Below are 14,243 nucleotides of genomic sequence, written 5' to 3'. Positions count from 1 at the left end.
AGGTAAGAAACGCTTGAGAAACTCAAAATTTTCGCAGTTCTGATGCTCGAAACGAATAACTAGAACGGCCTAGGGGAAAACTACTCATACCGTTGTAATCGGGAGAGCTTCTACTTTCAGATGCAACAGAAATTTTGCGTATTGTTCAATCCGTTCGCGAGATATGGCAGTTTTGAGGTAAGAAACGCTTGAGAAACTCCAAATTTTCGCAGTTCTGATGCTCGAAACGAATAACTAGAGCGGCCTAGGGGAAAACTACTCATACCGTTGTAATGGGGCGAGTTTCTACTTTCAGATGCAACAGAAACTTTGCGGATTGGTCAATCCGTTCGCGAGATATGGCAGTTTTGAGGTAAGAAACGCTTGAGAAACTCAAAATTTTCGCAGTTCTGATGCTCGAAACGAATAACTAGAACGGCCTAGGGGAAAACTACTCATACCGTTGTAATCGGGAGAGCTTCTACTTTCAGTTGCAACAGAAATTTTGCGTATTGTTCAATCCGTTCGCGAGATATGGCAGTTTTGAGGTAAGAAACGCTTGAGAAACTCCAAATTTTCGCAGTTCTGATGCTCGAAACGAATAACTAGAGCGGCCTAGGGGAAAACTACTCATACCGTTGTAATGGGGCGAGTTTCTACTTTCAGATGCAACAGAAACTTTGCGGATTGGTCAATCCGTTCGCGAGATATGGCAGTTTTGAGGTAAGAAACGCTTGAGAAACTCAAAATTTTCGCAGTTCTGATGCTCGAAACGAATAACTAGAACGGCCTAGGGGAAAACTACTCATACCGTTGTAATGGGGCGAGTTTCTACTTTCAGATGCAACAGAAACTTTGCGGATTGGTCAATCCGTTCGCGAGATATGGCAGTTTTGAGGTAAGAAACGCTTGAGAAACTCCAAATTTTCGCAGTTCTGATGCTCGAAACGAATAACTAGAACGGCCTAGGGGAAAACTACTCATACCGTTGTAATGGGGCGAGTTTCTACTTTCAGATGCAACAGAAACTTTGCGGATTGGTCAATCCGTTCGCGAGATATGGCAGTTTTGAGGTAAGAAACGCTTGAGAAACTCCAAATTTTCGCAGTTCTGATGCTCGAAACGAATAACTAGAATGGCCTAGGGGAAAACTACACATACCGTTGTAATGGGGCGAGTTTCTACTTTCAGATGCAACAGAAGCTTTGCGGATTGGTCAATCCGTTCGCGAGATATGGCAGTTTTGAGGTAAGAAACGCTTGAGAAACTCCAAATTTTCGCAGTTCTGATGCTCGAAACGAATAACTAGAATGGCCTAGGGGAAAACTACTCATACCGTTGTAATGGGGCGAGTTTCTACTTTCAGATGCAACAGAAACTTTGCGGATTGGTCAATCCGTTCGCGAGATATGGCAGTTTTGAGGTAAGAAACGCTTGAGAAACTCCAAATTTTCGCAGTTCTGATGCTCGAAACGAATAACTAGAACGGCCTAGGGGAAAACTACTCATACCGTTGTAATGGGGCGAGTTTCTACTTTCAGAAGCAACAGAAACTTTGCGGATTGGTCAATCCGTTCGCGAGATATGGCAGTTTTGAGGTAAGAAACGCTTGAGAAACTCAAAATTTTCGCAGTTCTGATGCTCGAAACGAATAACTAGAACGGCCTAGGGGAAAACTACTCATACCGTTGTAATGGGGCGAGTTTCTACTTTCAGATGCAACAGAAACTTTGCGGATTGGTCAATCCGTTCGCGAGATATGGCAGTTTTGAGGTAAGAAACGCTTGAGAAACTCAAAATTTTCGCAGTTCTGATTTTCGAAACGAATAACTAGAACGGCCTAGGGGAAAACTACTCATACCGTTGTAATCGGGAGAGCTTCTACTTTCAGATGCAACAGAAATTTTGCGTATTGTTCAATCCGTTCGCGAGATATGGCAGTTTTGAGGTAAGAAACGCTTGAGAAACTCCAAATTTTCGCAGTTCTGATGCTCGAAACGAATAACTAGAGCGGCCTAGGGGAAAACTACTCATACCGTTGTAATGGGGCGAGTTTCTACTTTCAGATGCAACAGAAACTTTGCGGATTGGTCAATCCGTTCGCGAGATATGGCAGTTTTGATGTAAGAAACGCTTGAGAAACTCAAAATTTTTGCAGTTCTGATGCTCGAAACGAATAACTAGAACGGCCTAGGGGAAAACTACTCATACCGTTGTAATGGGGCGAGTTTCTACTTTCAGATGCAACAGAATCTTTGCGGATTGGTCAATCCGTTCGCGAGATATGGCAGTTTTGAGGTAAGAAACGCTTGAGAAACTCCAAATTTTCGCAGTTCTGATGCTCGAAACGAATAACTAGAATGGCCTAGGGGAAAACTACACATACCGTTGTAATGGGGCGAGTTTCTACTTTCAGATGCAACTGAAACTTTGCGGATTGGTCAATCCGTTCGCGAGATATGGCAGTTTTGAGGTAAGAAACGCTTGAGAAACTCCAAATTTTTGCAGTTCTGATGCTCGAAACGAATAACTAGAACGGCCTAGGGGAAAACTACTCATACCGTTGTAATGGGGCGAGTTTATACTTTCAGATGCAACAGAAACTTTGCGGATTGGTCAATCCGTTCGCGAGATATGGCAGTTTTGAGGTAAGAAACGCTTGAGAAACTCCAAATTTTCACAGTTCTGATGCTCGAAACGAATAACTAGAACGGCCTAGGGGAAAACTACTCATACCGTTGTAATGGGGCGAGTTTCTACTTTCAGATGCAACAGAAACTTTGCGGATTGGTCAATCCGTTCGCGAGATATGGCAGTTTTGAGGTAAGAAACGCTTGAGAAACTCCAAATTTTCGCAGTTCTGATGCTCGAAACGAATAACTAGAACGGCCTAGGGGAAAACTACTCATACCGTTGTAATGGGGCGAGTTTCTACTTTCAGATGCAACAGAAACTTTGCGGATTGGTCAATCCGTTCGCGAGGTATGGCAGTTTTGAGGTAAGAAACGCTTGAGAAACTCCAAATTTTCGCAGTTCTGATGCTCGAAACGAATAACTAGAACGGCCTAGGGGAAAACTACTCATACCGTTGTAATGGGGCGAGTTTCTACTTTCAGATGCAACAGAAACTTTGCGGATTGGTCAATCCGTTCGCGAGATATGGCAGTTTTGAGGTAAGAAACGCTTGAGAAACTCAAAATTTTCGCAGTTCTGATGCTCGAAACGAATAACTAGAACGGCCTAGGGGAAAACTACTCATACCGTTGTAATCGGGAGAGCTTCTACTTTCAGATGCAACAGAAATTTTGCGTATTGTTCAATCCGTTCGCGAGATATGGCAGTTTTGAGGTAAGAAACGCTTGAGAAACTCCAAATTTTCGCAGTTCTGATGCTCGAAACGAATAACTAGAACGGCCTAGGGGAAAACTACTCATACCGTTGTAATGGGGCGAGTTTCTACTTTCAGATGCAACAGAAACTTTGCGGATTGGTCAATCCGTTCGCGAGATATGGCAGTTTTGAGGTAAGAAACGCTTGAGAAACTCCAAATTTTCGCAGTTCTGATGCTCGAAACGAATAACTAGAGCGGCCTAGGGGAAAACTACACATACCGTTGTAATGGGGCGAGGTTCTACTTTCAGATGCAACAGAAACTTTGCGGATTGGTCAATCCGTTCGCGAGATATGGCAGTTTTGAGGTAAGAAACGCTTGAGAAACTCCAAATTTTCGCAGTTCTGATGCTCGAAACGAATAACTAGAATGGCCTAGGGGAAAACTACACATACCGTTGTAATGGGGCGAGCTTCTACTTTCAGATGCAACAGAAACTTTGCGGATTGGTCAATCCGTTCGCGAGATATGGCAGTTTTGATGTAAGAAACGCTTGAGAAACTCCAAATTTTTGCAGTTCTGATGCTCGAAACGAATAACTAGAACGGCCTAGGGGAAAACTACTCATACCGTTGTAATGGGGCGAGTTTCTACTTTCAGATGCAACAGAAACTTTGCGGATTGGTCAATCCGTTCGCGAGATATGGCAGTTTTGATGTAAGAAACGCTTGAGAAACTCCAAATTTTCGCAGTTCTGATGCTCGAAACGAATAAGTAGAACGGCCTAGGGGAAAACTACTCATACCGTTGTAATGGGGCGAGTTTCTACTTTCAGATGCAACAGAAACTTTGCGGATTGGTCAATCCGTTCGCGAGATATGGCAGTTTTGAGGTAAGAAACGCTTGAGAAACTCCAAATTTTCGCAGTTCTGATGCTCGAAACGAATAACTAGAGCGGCCTAGGGGAAAACTACACATACCGTTGTAATGGGGCGAGTTTCTACTTTCAGATGCAACAGAAACTTTGCGGATTGGTCAATCCGTTCGCGAGATATGGCAGTTTTGAGGTAAGAAACGCTTGAGAAACTCCAAATTTTCGCAGTTCTGATGCTCGAAACGAATAACTAGAATGGCCTAGGGGAAAACTACACATACCGTTGTAATGGGGCGAGCTTCTACTTTCAGATGCAACAGAAACTTTGCGGATTGGTCAATCCGTTCGCGAGATATGGCAGTTTTGATGTAAGAAACGCTTGAGAAACTCCAAATTTTTGCAGTTCTGATGCTCGAAACGAATAACTAGAACGGCCTAGGGGAAAACTACTCATACCGTTGTAATGGGGCGAGTTTCTACTTTCAGATGCAACAGAAACTTTGCGGATTGGTCAATCCGTTCGCGAGATATGGCAGTTTTGAGGTAAGAAACGCTTGAGAAACTCCAAATTTTCGCAGTTCTGATGCTCGAAACGAATAACTAGAACGGCCTAGGGGAAAACTACTCATACCGTTGTAATGGGGCGAGTTTCTACTTTCAGATGCAACAGAAACTTTGCGGATTGGTCAATCCGTTCGCGAGATATGGCAGTTTTGAGGTAAGAAACGCTTGAGAAACTCCAAATTTTCGCAGTTCTGATGCTCGAAACGAATAACTAGAGCGGCCTAGGGGAAAACTACACATACCGTTGTAATGGGGCGAGTTTCTACTTTCAGATGCAACAGAAACTTTGCGGATTGGTCAATCCGTTCGCGAGATATGGCAGTTTTGAGGTAAGAAACGCTTGAGAAACTCCAAATTTTCGCAGTTCTGATGCTCGAAACGAATAACTAGAATGGCCTAGGGGAAAACTACACATACCGTTGTAATGGGGCGAGTTTCTACTTTCAGATGCAACAGAAACTTTGCGGATTGGTCAATCCGTTCGCGAGATATGGCAGTTTTGAGGTAAGAAACGCTTGAGAAACTCCAAATTTTTGCAGTTCTGATGCTCGAAACGAATAACTAGAACGGCCTAGGGGAAAACTACTCATACCGTTGTAATGGGGCGAGTTTATACTTTCAGATGCAACAGAAACTTTGCGGATTGGTCAATCCGTTCGCGAGATATGGCAGTTTTGAGGTAAGAAACGCTTGAGAAACTCCAAATTTTCGCAGTTCTGATGCTCGAAACGAATAACTAGAACGGCCTAGGGGAAAACTACTCATACCGTTGTAATGGGGCGAGTTTCTACTTTCAGATGCAACAGAAACTTTGCGGATTGGTCAATCCGTTCGCGAGATATGGCAGTTTTGAGGTAAGAAACGCTTGAGAAACTCAAAATTTTCGCAGTTCTGATGCTCGAAACGAATAACTAGAGCGGCCTAGGGGAAAACTACACATACCGTTGTAATGGGGCGAGTTTCTACTTTCAGATGCAACAGAAACTTTGCGGATTGGTCAATCCGTTCGCGAGATATGGCAGTTTTGATGTAAGAAACGCTTGAGAAACTCCAAATTTTCGCAGTTCTGATGCTCGAAACGAATAACTAGAACGGCCTAGGGGAAAACTACTCATACCGTTGTAATGGGGCGAGTTTCTACTTTCAGATGCAACAGAAACTTTGCGGATTGGTCAATCCGTTCGCGAGATATGGCAGTTTTGAGGTAAGAAACGCTTGAGAAACTCCAAATTTTCGCAGTTCTGATGCTCGAAACGAATAACTAGAACGGCCTAGGGGAAAACTACTCATACCGTTGTAATGGGGCGAGTTTCTACTTTCAGATGCAACAGAAACTTTGCGGATTGGTCAATCCCTTCGCGAGATATGGCAGTTTTGAGGTAAGAAACGCTTGAGAAACTCCAAATTTTCGCAGTTCTGATGCTCGAAACGAATAACTAGAGCGGCCTAGGGGAAAACTACACATACCGTTGTAATGGGGCGAGTTTCTACTTTCAGATGCAACAGAAACTTTGCGGATTGGTCAATCCGTTCGCGAGATATGGCAGTTTTGAGGTAAGAAACGCTTGAGAAACTCCAAATTTTCGCAGTTCTGATGCTCGAAACGAATAACTAGAATGGCCTAGGGGAAAACTACACATACCGTTGTAATGGGGCGAGTTTCTACTTTCAGATGCAACAGAAACTTTGCGGATTGGTCAATCCGTTCGCGAGATATGGCAGTTTTGATGACAGAAACGCTTGAGAAACTCCAAATTTTTGCAGTTCTGATGCTCGAAACGAATAACTAGAACGGCCTAGGGGAAAACTACTAATACCGTTGTAATGGGGCGAGTTTCTACTTTCAGATGCAACAGAAACTTTGCGGATTGGTCAATCCGTTCGCGAGATATGGCAGTTTTGAGGTAAGAAACGCTTGAGAAACTCCAAATTTTCGCAGTTCTGATGCTCGAAACGAATAACTAGAACGGCCTAGGGGAAAACTACTCATACCGTTGTAATGGGGCGAGTTTCTACTTTCAGATGCAACAGAAACTTTGCGGATTGGTCAATCCGTTCGCGAGATATGGCAGTTTTGATGTAAGAAACGCTTGAGAAACTCCAAATTTATGCAGTTCTGATGCTCGAAACGAATAACTAGAACGGCCTAGGGGAAAACTACTCATACCGTTGTAATGGGGCGAGTTTCTACTTTCAGATGCAACAGAAACTTTGCGGATTGGTCAATCCGTTCGCGAGATATGGCAGTTTTGAGGTAAGAAACGCTTGAGAAACTCCAAATTTTCGCAGTTCTGATGCTCGAAACGAATAACTAGAACGGCCTAGGGGAAAACTACACATACCGTTGTAATGGGGCGAGCTTCTACTTTCAGATGCAACAGAAACTTTGCGGATTGGTCAATCCGTTCGCGAGATATGGCAGTTTTGATGTAAGAAACGCTTGAGAAACTCCAAATTTTTGCAGTTCTGATGCTCGAAACGAATAACTAGAACGGCCTAGGGGAAAACTACTCATACCGTTGTAATGGGGCGAGTTTCTACTTTCAGATGCAACAGAAACTTTGCGGATTGGTCAATCCGTTCGCGAGATATGGCAGTTTTGAGGTAAGAAACGCTTGAGAAACTCCAAATTTTCGCAGTTCTGATGCTCGAAACGAATAACTAGAACGGCCTAGGGGAAAACTACTCATACCGTTGTAATGGGGCGAGTTTCTACTTTCAGATGCAACAGAAACTTTGCGGATTGGTCAATCCGTTCGCGAGATATGGCAGTTTTGAGGTAAGAAACGCTTGAGAAACTCCAAATTTTCGCAGTTCTGATGCTCGAAACGAATAACTAGAGCGGCCTAGGGGAAAACTACACATACCGTTGTAATGGGGCGAGTTTCTACTTTCAGATGCAACAGAAACTTTGCGGATTGGTCAATCCGTTCGCGAGATATGGCAGTTTTGAGGTAAGAAACGCTTGAGAAACTCCAAATTTTCGCAGTTCTGATGCTCGAAACGAATAACTAGAATGGCCTAGGGGAAAACTACACATACCGTTGTAATGGGGCGAGCTTCTACTTTCAGATGCAACAGAAACTTTGCGGATTGGTCAATCCGTTCGCGAGATATGGCAGTTTTGATGTAAGAAACGCTTGAGAAACTCCAAATTTTTGCAGTTCTGATGCTCGAAACGAATAACTAGAACGGCCTAGGGGAAAACTACTCATACCGTTGTAATGGGGCGAGTTTCTACTTTCAGATGCAACAGAAACTTTGCGGATTGGTCAATCCGTTCGCGAGATATGGCAGTTTTGAGGTAAGAAACGCTTGAGAAACTCCAAATTTTCGCAGTTCTGATGCTCGAAACGAATAACTAGAACGGCCTAGGGGAAAACTACTCATACCGTTGTAATGGGGCGAGTTTCTACTTTCAGATGCAACAGAAACTTTGCGGATTGGTCAATCCGTTCGCGAGATATGGCAGTTTTGAGGTAAGAAACGCTTGAGAAACTCAAAATTTTCGCAGTTCTGATGCTCGAAACGAATAACTAGAGCGGCCTAGGGGAAAACTACACATACCTTTGTAATGGGGCGAGTTTCTACTTTCAGATGCAACAGAAACTTTGCGGATTGGTCAATCGTTCGCGAGATATGGCAGTTTTGAGGTAAGAAACGCTTGAGAAACTCCAAATTTTCGCAGTTCTGATGCTCGAAACGAATAACTAGAACGGCCTAGGGGAAAACTACTCATACCGTTGTAATGGGGCGAGTTTCTACTTTCAGATGCAACAGAAACTTTGCGGATTGGTCAATCCCTTCGCGAGATATGGCAGTTTTGAGGTAAGAAACGCTTGAGAAACTCCAAATTTTCGCAGTTCTGATGCTCGAAACGAATAACTAGAGCGGCCTAGGGGAAAACTACACATACCGTTGTAATGCGGCGAGTTTCTACTTTCAGATGCAACAGAAACTTTGCGGATTGGTCAATCCGTTCGCGAGATATGGCAGTTTTGAGGTAAGAAACGCTTGAGAAACTCCAAATTTTCGCAGTTCTGATGCTCGAAACGAATAACTAGAATGGCCTAGGGGAAAACTACACATACCGTTGTAATGGGGCGAGTTTCTACTTTCAGATGCAACAGAAACTTTGCGGATTGGTCAATCCGTTCGCGAGATATGGCAGTTTTGATGTAAGAAACGCTTGAGAAACTCCAAATTTTTGCAGTTCTGATGCTCGAAACGAATAACTAGAACGGCCTAGGGGAAAACTACTCATACCGTTGTAATGGGGCGAGTTTCTACTTTCAGATGCAACAGAAACTTTGCGGATTGGTCAATCCGTTCGCGAGATATGGTAGTTTTGAGGTAAGAAACGCTTGAGAAACTCCAAATTTTCGCAGTTCTGATGCTCGAAACGAATAACTAGAGCGGCCTAGGGGAAAACTACACATACCGTTGTAATGGGGCGAGTTTCTACTTTCAGATGCAACAGAAACTTTGCGGATTGTCAATCCGTTCGCGAGATATGGGCAGTTTTGAGGTAAGAAACGCTTGAGAAACTCAAATTTTCGCAGTTCTGATGCTCGAAACGAATAACTAGAACGGCCTAGGGGAAAACTACTCATACCGTTGTAATGGGGCGAGTTTCTACTTTCAGATGCAACAGAAACTTTGCGGATTGGTCAATCCGTTCGCGAGATATGGCAGTTTTTGAGGTAAGAAACGCTTGAGAAACTCCAAATTTTCGCAGTTCTGATGCTCGAAACGAATAACTAGAACTGCCTAGGGGAAAACTACTCATACCGTTGTAATGGGGCGAGTTTCTACTTTCAGATGCAACAGAAACTTTGCGGATTGGTCAATCCGTTCGCGAGATATGGCAGTTTTGAGGTAAGAAACGCTTGAGAAACTCCAAATTTTCGCAGTTCTGATGCTCGAAACGAATAACTAGAACGGCCTAGGGGAAAACTACTCATACCGTTGTAATGGGGCGAGTTTCTACTTTCAGATGCAACAGAAACTTTGCGGATTGGTCAATCCGTTCGCGAGATATGGCAGTTTTGAGGTAAGAAACGCTTGAGAAACTCAAAATTTTCGCAGTTCTGATGCTCGAAACGAATAACTAGAACGGCCTAGGGGAAAACTACTCATACCGTTGTAATCGGGAGAGCTTCTACTTTCAGATGCAACAGAAATTTTGCGTATTGTTCAATCCGTTCGCGAGATATGGCAGTTTTGAGGTAAGAAACGCTTGAGAAACTCCAAATTTTCGCAGTTCTGATGCTCGAAACGAATAACTAGAGCGGCCTAGGGGAAAACTACTCATACCGTTGTAATGGGGCGAGTTTCTACTTTCAGATGCAACAGAAACTTTGCGGATTGGTCAATCCGTTCGCGAGATATGGCAGTTTTGAGGTAAGAAACGCTTGAGAAACTCCAAATTTTCGCAGTTCTGATGCTCGAAACGAATAACTAGAACGGCCTAGGGGAAAACTACTCATACCGTTGTAATCGGGAGAGCTTCTACTTTCAGATGCAACAGAAATTTTGCGTATTGTTCAATCCGTTCGCGAGATATGGCAGTTTTGAGGTAAGAAACGCTTGAGAAACTCCAAATTTTCGCAGTTCTGATGCTCGAAACGAATAACTAGAGCGGCCTAGGGGAAAACTACTCATACCGTTGTAATGGGGCGAGTTTCTACTTTCAGATGCAACAGAAACTTTGCGGATTGGTCAATCCGTTCGCGAGATATGGCAGTTTTGAGGTAAGAAACGCTTGAGAAACTCCAAATTTTCGCAGTTCTGATGCTCGAAACGAATAACTAGAACTGCCTAGGGGAAAACTACTCATACCGTTGTAATGGGGCGAGTTTCTACTTTCAGATGCAACAGAAACTTTGCGGATTGGTCAATCCGTTCGCGAGATATGGCAGTTTTGAGGTAAGAAACGCTTGAGAAACTCCAAATTTTCGCAGTTCTGATGCTCGAAACGAATAACTAGAACGGCCTAGGGGAAAACTACTCATACCGTTGTAATGGGGCGAGTTTCTACTTTCAGATGCAACAGAAACTTTGCGGATTGGTCAATCCGTTCGCGAGATATGGCAGTTTTGAGGTAAGAAACGCTTGAGAAACTCCAAATTTTCGCAGTTCTGATGCTCGAAACGAATAACTAGAACGGCCTAGGGGAAAACTACTCATACCGTTGTAATCGGGAGAGCTTCTACTTTCAGATGCAACAGAAATTTTGCGTATTGTTCAATCCGTTCGCGAGATATGGCAGTTTTGAGGTAAGAAACGCTTGAGAAACTCCAAATTTTCGCAGTTCTGATGCTCGAAACGAATAACTAGAGCGGCCTAGGGGAAAACTACTCATACCGTTGTAATGGGGCGAGTTTCTACTTTCAGATGCAACAGAAACTTTGCGGATTGGTCAATCCGTTCGCGAGATATGGCAGTTTTGAGGTAAGAAACGCTTGAGAAACTCCAAATTTTCGCAGTTCTGATGCTCGAAACGAATAACTAGAACTGCCTAGGGGAAAACTACTCATACCGTTGTAATGGGGCGAGTTTCTACTTTCAGATGCAACAGAAACTTTGCGGATTGGTCAATCCGTTCGCGAGATATGGCAGTTTTGAGGTAAGAAACGCTTGAGAAACTCCAAATTTTCGCAGTTCTGATGCTCGAAACGAATAACTAGAACGGCCTAGGGGAAAACTACTCATACCGTTGTAATGGGGCGAGTTTCTACTTTCAGATGCAACAGAAACTTTGCGGATTGGTCAATCCGTTCGCGAGATATGGCAGTTTTGAGGTAAGAAACGCTTGAGAAACTCAAAATTTTCGCAGTTCTGATGCTCGAAACGAATAACTAGAACGGCCTAGGGGAAAACTACTCATACCGTTGTAATCGGGAGAGCTTCTACTTTCAGATGCAACAGAAATTTTGCGTATTGTTCAATCCGTTCGCGAGATATGGCAGTTTTGAGGTAAGAAACGCTTGAGAAACTCCAAATTTTCGCAGTTCTGATGCTCGAAACGAATAACTAGAGCGGCCTAGGGGAAAACTACTCATACCGTTGTAATGGGGCGAGTTTCTACTTTCAGATGCAACAGAAACTTTGCGGATTGGTCAATCCGTTCGCGAGATATGGCAGTTTTGAGGTAAGAAACGCTTGAGAAACTCCAAATTTTCGCAGTTCTGATGCTCGAAACGAATAACTAGAACGGCCTAGGGGAAAACTACTCATACCGTTGTAATGGGGCGAGTTTCTACTTTCAGATGCAACAGAAACTTTGCGGATTGGTCAATCCGTTCGCGAGGTATGGCAGTTTTGAGGTAAGAAACGCTTGAGAAACTCCAAATTTTCGCAGTTCTGATGCTCGAAACGAATAACTAGAACGGCCTAGGGGAAAACTACTCATACCGTTGTAATGGGGCGAGTTTCTACTTTCAGATGCAACAGAAACTTTGCGGATTGGTCAATCCGTTCGCGAGATATGGCAGTTTTGAGGTAAGAAACGCTTGAGAAACTCAAAATTTTCGCAGTTCTGATGCTCGAAACGAATAACTAGAACGGCCTAGGGGAAAACTACTCATACCGTTGTAATCGGGAGAGCTTCTACTTTCAGATGCAACAGAAATTTTGCGTATTGTTCAATCCGTTCGCGAGATATGGCAGTTTTGAGGTAAGAAACGCTTGAGAAACTCCAAATTTTCGCAGTTCTGATGCTCGAAACGAATAACTAGAGCGGCCTAGGGGAAAACTACTCATACCGTTGTAATGGGGCGAGTTTCTACTTTCAGATGCAACAGAAACTTTGCGGATTGGTCAATCCGTTCGCGAGATATGGCAGTTTTGAGGTAAGAAACGCTTGAGAAACTCCAAATTTTCGCAGTTCTGATGCTCGAAACGAATAACTAGAACTGCCTAGGGGAAAACTACTCATACCGTTGTAATGGGGCGAGTTTCTACTTTCAGATGCAACAGAAACTTTGCGGATTGGTCAATCCGTTCGCGAGATATGGCAGTTTTGAGGTAAGAAACGCTTGAGAAACTCCAAATTTTCGCAGTTCTGATGCTCGAAACGAATAACTAGAACGGCCTAGGGGAAAACTACTCATACCGTTGTAATGGGGCGAGTTTCTACTTTCAGATGCAACAGAAACTTTGCGGATTGGTCAATCCGTTCGCGAGATATGGCAGTTTTGAGGTAAGAAACGCTTGAGAAACTCAAAATTTTCGCAGTTCTGATGCTCGAAACGAATAACTAGAACGGCCTAGGGGAAAACTACTCATACCGTTGTAATCGGGAGAGCTTCTACTTTCAGATGCAACAGAAATTTTGCGTATTGTTCAATCCGTTCGCGAGATATGGCAGTTTTGAGGTAAGAAACGCTTGAGAAACTCCAAATTTTCGCAGTTCTGATGCTCGAAACGAATAACTAGAGCGGCCTAGGGGAAAACTACTCATACCGTTGTAATGGGGCGAGTTTCTACTTTCAGATGCAACAGAAACTTTGCGGATTGGTCAATCCGTTCGCGAGATATGGCAGTTTTGAGGTAAGAAACGCTTGAGAAACTCCAAATTTTCGCAGTTCTGATGCTCGAAACGAATAACTAGAACGGCCTAGGGGAAAACTACTCATACCGTTGTAATGGGGCGAGTTTCTACTTTCAGATGCAACAGAAACTTTGCGGATTGGTCAATCCGTTCGCGAGATATGGCAGTTTTGAGGTAAGAAACGCTTGAGAAACTCCAAATTTTCGCAGTTCTGATGCTCGAAACGAATAACTAGAGCGGCCTAGGGGAAAACTACACATACCGTTGTAATGGGGCGAGTTTCTACTTTCAGATGCAACAGAAACTTTGCGGATTGGTCAATCCGTTCGCGAGATATGGCAGTTTTGAGGTAAGAAACGCTTGAGAAACTCCAAATTTTCGCAGTTCTGATGCTCGAAACGAATAAATAGAATGGCCTAGGGGAAAACTACACATACCGTTGTAATGGGGCGAGTTTCTACTTTCAGATGCAACTGAAACTTTGCGGATTGGTCAATCCGTTCGCGAGATATGGCAGTTTTGAGGTAAGAAACGCTTGAGAAACTCCAAATTTTTGCAGTTCTGATGCTCGAAACGAATAACTAGAACGGCCTAGGGGAAAACTACTCATACCGTTGTAATGGGGCGAGTTTATACTTTCAGATGCAACAGAAACTTTGCGGATTGGTCCATCCGTTCGCGAGATATGGCAGTTTTGAGGTAAGAAACGCTTGAGAAACTCCAAATTTTCGCAGTTCTGATGCTCGAAACGAATAACTAGAACGGCCTAGGGGAAAACTACTCATACCGTTGTAATGGGGCGAGTTTCTACTTTCAGATGCAACAGAAACTTTGCGGATTGGTCAATCCGTTCGCGAGATATGGCAGGTTTGAGGTAAGAAACGCTTGAGAAACTCAAAATTTTCGCAGTTCTGATGCTCGAAACGAATAACTAGAACGGC

The sequence above is a fragment of the Ptiloglossa arizonensis genome, chromosome 6, assembly GCF_051014685.1.
Source record: "Ptiloglossa arizonensis isolate GNS036 chromosome 6, iyPtiAriz1_principal, whole genome shotgun sequence".
NCBI classification, from domain to species: Eukaryota; Metazoa; Arthropoda; class Insecta; order Hymenoptera; family Colletidae; genus Ptiloglossa; species Ptiloglossa arizonensis.
This window is presented reverse-complemented; position numbering follows the sequence as displayed.